This window comes from Bos javanicus, chromosome 4, assembly GCF_032452875.1.
Source record: "Bos javanicus breed banteng chromosome 4, ARS-OSU_banteng_1.0, whole genome shotgun sequence".
Lineage (NCBI taxonomy): Eukaryota > Metazoa > Chordata > Mammalia > Artiodactyla > Bovidae > Bos > Bos javanicus.
In genome coordinates, this window is record NC_083871.1 from 93,673,929 (window position 1) to 93,682,873 (window position 8,945).

Genomic DNA, 8,945 nt, shown 5'->3' on the forward strand with positions numbered 1-8,945 from the left:
CACTTTCACTTTCATCAAGAGACTTTTGAGTTCCTCTTCACTTTCTGCCATAAGGGTGGTATCATCTGCATATCTGAGGTTATTGAGATTTCTCCCGGCAATCTTGATTCCAGCTTGTGCTTCTTCCAGTCCAGCGTTTCTCATGATGTACTCTGCATATAAGTTAAATAAGCAGGGTGACAATATGCAGCCTTGACGTACTCCTTTTCCTATTTGGAACCAGTCTGTTGTTCCATGTCCAGTTCTAACTGTTGCTTCTTGACCTGCATACAGATTTCTCAAGAGGCAGATCAGGTGGTCTGGTATTCCCATCTCTTTCAGAATTTTCCAGAGTTTATTGTGATCCACACAGTCAAAGGCTTTGGAATAGTCAATAAAGCAGAAATAGATGTTTTTCTGGAATTCTCTTGCTTTGTCGATGATCCAGCGGATGTTGGCAATTTGATCTCTGGTTCCTCTGCCTTTTCTAAAACCAGCTTGCACATCTAGAAGTTCATGGTTCACGTATTGCTGAAGCCTGGCTTGGAGAATTTTGAGCATTACTTTACTAGCATGTGAGATGAGTGCAATTGTGCGGTAGTTTGAACATTCTTTGGCATTGCCTTTCTTTGGGATTGGAGTGAAAACTGACCTTTTCCAGTCCTGCGCCCACTGCTGAGTTTTCCAAATTTGCTGGCATATTGAGTGCAGCACTTTCACAGCATCATCTTCCAGGATTTGAAATAGCTCTACTGGAATTCCATCACCTCCACTAACTTTGTTCGTAGTGATGCTTTCTAAGGCCCACTTGACTTCACATTCCAGGATATCTGGCTCTAGGTCAGTGATCACACCATTGTGATTATCTGGGTTGTGAAGATCTTTTTTGTACAGTTCTTCTGTGTATTTTTGCCACCTCTTCTTAATATCTTCTGCTTCTGTTAGGTCCATACCATTTCTGTCCTTTGTCGAGCCCATCTTTGCATGAAATGTTCCCTTGGTGTCTCTAATTTTTGGTGTCTAATTTTTTACTGTATGGAAATTGTGGAAAATTCTTAAAGAGATGGGAATATCAGCTCATTTTACCTGCCTCCTGAGAAACCTGTATGCAGATAGAGAAGCAAAAGTTAAACCAGACATGGACCAATGGACTGGTTCAAAATTGGGAAAGGAGTACGTCAAGGCTGTATACTTTCACCCTGCTTATTTAACTTCTATGCAGAGTGCAAAATGCTAGGCTGGATGAAGCACAAACTGGAATCAAGATTGCCGAGAGTGAAGAGGAACTAAAGAGCCTCTTGATGAAGTTCTCAAGAGGAGAGTGATAAAGCTGGCTTAAAACTCAACATTCAAAAGATGGAGATCATAACATCTGGTCCTATCACTTCATGAAACAATGGAAACAGTGGCAGACTGTATTTTCTTGAGTTCCAAAATCACTGTGGATGGTGACTGTGGCATGAAATTAAAAGACACTTGCTGCTTGAAAGAAAAACTATGACAAACCTAGACAGCATATTAAAAAGCAGAGACATCTCTTTGCCAACGAAGGTCCGTATAGTGAAACTTATGGGTTTTCCAGTAGTCATGTACAAATGTGAGAGTTGAACTATAAAAAAGGCTGAGTGCCAAAGAATTGATGCTTTCAAACTGTGGTGTTGGAGAAGACTCTTGAGAGTTCCTTGGACTGCAAGGAGATCAAACCAGTCAATCCTTAGGAAATCAACCCTGAGTGTTCTTTGGAAGGACTGATGCTGAAGCTCCAATACTTTAGTCACCTGATATGAAGAAATGACTCATTGGAAAATATCCTGATCCTGGGAAAGATTAAAGGGAGGAGAAGAAGGGGGCGACAGAGGACAAGATGGTTGGATGGCACTACTGACTCAATGGACGTGAGTTTGAGCAAGCCCTAGGAGATGGTGAAGGACAGCGAAGTCTGGCATGCTGCATGCAGTCCAAGGGGTCAGAAGAGTCAGACACTACTCAGTGACTGAACAATGACAACATAAATCCCTTGAGATCTGTCCAAGTCGTTACATATATCATTCCTTTTTATTGCTGACTACTGTTCTATGGTGGGCTTCCCAGATTGTGCAGTGGTAAAGAATCCGCCTGCAATGCAGGACACGTGAGTTTGATCCCTGGGTCAGGAAGTTCCCCTGCAGAAAGAAATGGCAGCCCACTCCAGGATTCTTGCCTGGGAAATCCCACGGACAGAAAAGCCTGGCGGGCTACAGTCCATAGGGTGGCACAATCGTCAGGCACGACTTAGTGACTAAACAGCAGCAGCGGCAGTGTCCATTGTATGGATGTACCACAGTTTGTTTAACCATTCACCCATTAAAAGACATTTGGTTAGTTTTTCAGTTTTGAGATATTACAGATAAAACTGCTATGAACACTGATGTACAAGTTCCTGCGTGGAAATAAGCCTTTGTTTCTTTTGGCTAAATGCCCAGAAGTGTGATTGTTTGGGTTGTATGGTAAGTGTATGTATGCTTTTTCAGAGGGGCTGGTTTCCAGAGGGACTGTATCGATTTTCATTGCCCAGCCATGTGTGAGTGATCCAGTTTGTCCCCAGCCTTGCCAACATTTGGTGTTAATCATGTTTTTCACTTTAGCCATTTTGATAAGTATTCCTGATTATCTCCTTGTAGTTTAATTTGCATTTCTCTAATGACTAATGATGTTGAATATCTTTTGATGGACTATTTGCCACCTATATATTCTCTTCTGTGAGACTATGTTTTGCCCATTTTCTGATGAAATTGTTTGTTTTTTTAATGTTGAGTCTTGAGAGTTCTTTATATATTCCAGATTCTACATCTTTGTCAGATATGTGATTTGCAAATATTTTCTCCCAGTCTATAATGTCTTTTCATTCTCTTAACAGTATGTTTTGCAGAGCTAACATTTTAAGAATTCTGATAAGGTCCAATTTATTTTTTTTCTTATGGGTCATTCTTTTGATATCAAGTCTAAGAACTCTTTGCTGAATCATAAGTCTTTAAAATTTTCACCTATGTTTTTTTCCTAGAAATTTTATTGCTTTATATTTGCGTGATTAATGAATTAATTAATGGCTGCACTGGGTCTTGGTTACTGTGTGTGGACTTTCTGTAGTTGCAGCAAGCAAGGGATACTCTCTTGTTGCCGAGCACAAGCTCGAGGGTGCACAGGCTCCGTTGCCCTGTGGCCTTTGGGATCTTCCTGGACCAGGGATTGAACCAGTGTCCCCTGCATTGCAAAGAGGACAACTTAACCACTGCACCACAAGGGAAGCCCTACAGGATAATTTTGAGTTAATTTTTGTATAAGCTGTAAAGTTTAGGTTGTTTCATAGTTTTGCTTATGATGTCTAATTTCTCCTGCACCATTTATTGAAAAGATTACCCCCCTCTTCCATTGAATTTCTTTTGCTACTTTGTCAAAAATTAATTGTGCGTATTTGGGGGCATACTTACGACTTCTCTATTCTATTCCATTGATCGATATATCTTTCTGTCAGTGCCACATTGTCTTGGTCACTGTAGCTTTATAGTAAGCTTTAGAATCAAATTATTCCTCCCACTTTATTCTTCTTTTCCAAAAACTGTTTTGGCTACACTAGAGTCTTTCACTTTCTATATAAATTTTAGAATAAGCTTGTCTATGTCTGCAGAGAAACTTGCTGAGATTTCAGTAGGAATTGTGTTAGAGATTTAGGGAAAATTGACATCTTTACTACGTTGAATCTTCCAATCTATAAACAAGTGTGTCTCTCCAAGGATTTAAGTTGTCTCTCATTCCTTTCATGAGCATTGAATAATTTTCTTTATACAGGTCTTACACATATTTTTGGTAGATACATATAAAAGTATTTCATTTTCTTTGGAGCAATTATAAAGAATGCCTTCTTGAGGAGAAACAGTTGAAAGAGGCCTGAGAGAAGGGAGAAGATGAAAGTGAACGGGAGTCAAAGGTTCTGAGGCAGGTGTTTGCTTGGTGTGTGAAAGGACCAGCAAAAAGAACCATGTTTAGATAGAGTGAGTTAGAAAAAGAGTGGGGCTTCCCTATTGGCTCAGACAGTAAAGAATCTGCCTGCAGTGTGGGAGACTAGGATTTGATCCCTGGGTGGGGAAGATTTCTTGGAGAAGGGCATGGCAATCCACTCCAGTATTCTTGCCTGGAGAATTCCATGGAAGAGGAGCCTAGAGGGCTACAGTCCATGGGGTCACTAAGAGTCAGACATGACTGAGTGACTAACACATACACACAGAGAAAAAGAGTAGCGGCAAATGAGATCCAGGAGGTTGCCAAGAGTCAACAGCATGATAAGATCTCGGAATTTACCTTGAATGTGGTGAGATGCCATTAGAGAGTTCTGAGCACAGGGATGATATGATCCGACTTACATTTTAAAAGGATCACCCTGGCACCTGGCTGGAGTGTATAAGGGTACACATTGGACTGTAGGCTGGACTGTAGGAGGGAATAAGGAAACAGAGTGCTCTGTTAGGAAGCTCCTGGAGTGGCCCAGGAGACAGATGATGGGAGCTCCAGCCAGGCTGACAGTTGTGGAGGTAAGAAGGAGTAATTTGAGTCTAGACATATTTCGAATGTGTAGCTGACAGGATACACTGATGGATTGACTGTGGGATGTAACTCAAAGAGAAGAGTCAAGGATGAGTCAAAGGTTCTTGCCTTGGGTGCAACTGGGTAAATGGTGGTGCCATTTATTGAGAAGAGGAAAACTACATTCTCTTTTTTTTTAGCTTTGTTTTTCTTCCTTTTTTTTTTTTTAAAGAAAGTATAGTTTAGTTATTAATAATTTAAATGTTGAATTAATTTCTGCTGTACAGCAAAGGGATTCAGTATATACATATATATGTGTATATATATATATATATATACATTCTTCTTTATGCACATTCTTTTTATATTTTCTTTTCCATTATGGTTTATCATAGAATATTGAATATTGAATCTGTGCTATACAGTAGGACCTTGTTGTTTATCCATTCTATATATAAAAGCTTACATCTGTTAATCCTAACCTCCCACTCGATGTCTCCCCCAACCTCCTCCCCCTTGGCAACAAGTCTGTTCTCTATGTCCATGATTCTGAAAAACTATACTCTTTAGTATAAAAACAGAACTGTCACTGCACAGAAAAGCCTAAAACCTGAAATACCATGTGCAGTCAGACTGAAATGAGTAAGATTACTCTTTCCCAAACCAGGCCCATTTCTACACTGTTAACTACCAGTTGGACTTCCAGCAATTACTGAAATGGCACAAAAGTCCTTAATTTTGATGAAGTGCCATTTGTCTATATTTTCTTTTATTGCCTATAATTCGGGTGTCATATCCTTGAAATCACTGCCAAATTCAACGTCATGGAGATTTTCCCCATTTTCTTCTAAGATTTTTTGTAGTTTTAGCTTTTAAATGTAAGTTTTTGGTCCATTTCAACTTTATGTTTATTGTGAAAGGTATGCATATAAATATCCAATTTCCCCCAATACTTCTTGTTGAAAAGACTATCATTATCCTATTGGATAGTCTTGGTACCTTCTAGAAAATTAACTGGTCATATAAGTAAGAGTTAATTTTCAGGCTGTCTATTCCATTCTATTGGCCTATATGTCTATCCTTATGCCAATATCAGGGACTTCCCTGGTGGCACTAGTGGTAAAGAACCTGCCTGTCAATGCAGGAGATGTAAGAGATGCTGGTTTGATTCCTGGTTGGGAAGATCCCCTGGAGGAGGACATGGCAACCCATTCCAGTATTCTTGCGTGGAGAATCCCATGGACAGCGGAGCCTGGTGGGCTACAGTCCAAGGGTCACAAAGAGTCAAACACGACTAGAGAGACTTAGCAAAGCACATGCCAGTATCATCATGTTTTAATTGTTGGAGATTTGTAGTAAGTTTTAAAACTGGGAAATCTAAGTCCTCTCATTTTAATAATCATTTCTCAAGATTGTTTTGTCTTTTCAGGGCCCCTTGTAATTCTATAAGTATTTGAGGATCAAACTATTTGTCCATTTCTGTGAAAAAGGCTGTTGGAATTTTGATAGGGATTGTGTTAAATCTACAGATTGCTTTTGTAGTATTAACATCTTAACATTGTTAAGTCTTCCTATCCATGAACACAGAATGTCTTTCCATTTATTTAGATATTCTTTAATTTCTTTCAGCAACATTTTGTAGTTTTCAGTGTACAAGTTTTGCACCTTCTAGGTTAAATTTATTCCTAAGTATTTAATTCTTTTAGATGCTTTGTAGGAGAAGGCAATGGCACCACACTCTAGTACTCTTGCCTGGAAAACCCCATGGACAGAGGAGCCTGGTAGGCTGCAGTCCATGGGGTCGTGAAGAGTCGGACACGACTGAGCAACTTCACTTTCACTTTTCACTTTCATGCACTGGAGAAGGAAATGGCAATCCACTCCAGTGTTCTTGCCTGGAGAATCCCAGGGATGGGGGAGCCTGGTGGGCTGCTGTCTATGGGGTTGCACAGATTAGGACACAACTGAAGCAACTTAGCAGCAGCAGCAGCAGCAGAGGCTTTGTAAATGGAATTTCTATCTTAATTTTCTTTTCAGAACATTCATTTCTGATGTACTGAAACACAACTGATAATATCTCATCTTTATAAGAAATGCAAATGGAACTTAGACTAAGTTGTTCAAAGGTCCTTGGCTAATTAGGTCACTTAACTCCAAATTGATTGTGCTCCTTCTCTGAGAAGGTAGTTTATCTAGCCCCTTTCCCATTTTATCCTTTCCATCTAAAATGATGCTCTTACTTGTTAAATAAGAAACACAATAAAGAAAGGGCTTCCCTGGTGGCTCAGTCAGTAAAGAGTCTGCCTGTAATAAAGGAGACCTGGGTTCAATTCCTGGGTCAGGAAGATCCCCTGGAGAAGGGAATGGCAAACCCACTCCAGTATTCTTGCCTGGAGAATCCATGGACAGAGGAGTCTGGTAGGCTACAGCACATGGAGTCACATAGAGTTGGACACGACTGAGTGACTAACACTTTCACAGAATAAAGAAAGAAGTGGAGCACTGCAACAGTTATGCTTCAGATTCTATCCAGTGTGACAACGGAACTGTAAGGAAGCAACCAAAGCCTCAAGGATACCCATGGATAGCCCATACATACTTTCATGTTCATTCTGTTCAAGTGGAGGGCCCAGAGGCAAATAGAGAGTCAACATTGAATGCGTGACCTCAAAATGCCAAAATATTTGGTGAGAATGACTCAGAAATCAAGAAGCTACTTGTAGCAAATTGAGTACTGTAATACACTGTCACACAGGAGAGCTTCTCTTGGACCTGATAGAAGGACTGTGTTATGACATGTAAACGGGGTTAAGACTCTGGAGGAACTGGGTGGAGGGTGGCTCAGGTTCAGGAGAGGAGGAGCAGTTCTCACTCCACCACCATGAAGTTGGAGACCAGGAGTGTGTCAAATCACTCAGAAGTCTCTAGAAGACACTGTTGATCCTGCCCTGCCTGAAGGAGGGGATGGATGAGCTTTCTCCAAGACCTTGAATACCACTCAAGAACCACCAGGAACAGGACTTTACTGTGGGTCCAGTGGCTAAAAATCCTTGCAGTGCAGGGACTGGGGAACTAACATCCCACATGCCATGGCGCAGTTAAGCCCGTGGGCCATAACTACTGAGCCCATGTGCTGTGGAGCCTGCTTTGGAGCTCCAACATGACGCAACTGAGACCTATAGCCAAATAAACAAATATATATATATATATGTATGTTTTTTTTTTTTTTTAAAGAACCAGCAGGAAATCTCTTCCCCAGTCCTCACCGAACATTCTCCATCCCGTCCTGAAACTGCTGTCTGACAGGACCTAGAATTTTGACTTCCTGGGGTGTGAGCCTCGAGGAGTTGAGAAATGAGCACATCCTCTCCCTCCTTCTAAAGGGAAGAACATTTTGGATGGAAGACAGCACTCTAGAATTGTCTCAATTCATCCTCTTCAATCTCTTGCATAAAGGTTTTATCTTACATTGATGTGATTCTTCCTCAAAAGATGATGGGATTCTTCTTCCTTCCCAGAAATTCAAGACTAGGGATGGTGTAGCTTTCATTCTTGAAGAACTGCTAACAGTTTTAGGCAGAGAGGTCAGGGGCTGCATGAGCACTTGCATAGGTTTCTCCCTAATGGTGGAATACTGAGAAAATCCCTCAGGGATTCAGTGCTGTCACAGTAACAACAAGATAGAAAATAAGAGGAGAAAGTTCCCAAAGCAAAGCAACGGTATGGTGTTATGCAACCTGCTCTGTGCCTCAAACTTCAGACATAACAGCCACTTCATTTATATCACAGAAAAAAATAACTGCGGTAGGTCATAAGGTTTTAAATTATTTTTCCAGTAGGAATATTACGCCCCGATGACATAGACTATTTCCACTTCTTCCATAAATCACCAGCACTTCCCTCAAAATGGTCCGTTGTCTCTGGACTCTCACCCTTCATACCATCCTCACATTGACAGATTAATGTTCTTACATGTATCACTCCTCTGATCAAAATTTTCCACTGCTTCCTATCACAGACAGAATGAAACCTGAATTCCTCTGTATGCCATTTGTAGTTTCTTACCAATCAGCTTCCCTGCTTACCCACTACTATGTCCTGATGGCCAGGCTGGTCATGCTCTGAGTTATCGTCATAGTTTCCTCCCCTTGTAATGCCAGCTGGGCTCCTCTCTACTTTTCTAACTCCTCCTACTCACACTTCAGGGCTAGATTCAAATCCCCACTTCTCCACTTCTACCCATGCTGACCTTTCCCTGCTATAAATTCTTAGGGAGCACTTACTGTATCCTTCATTTTGGCACCTTATTTATCCAGTGATTAGCATGCATATCTAACTGCACTGGATACTCTGTGGGTAGAGAGAAAGGTCCTTGGCTTAGAGGAGGAGACTTTGCTGCTTTGTCATAA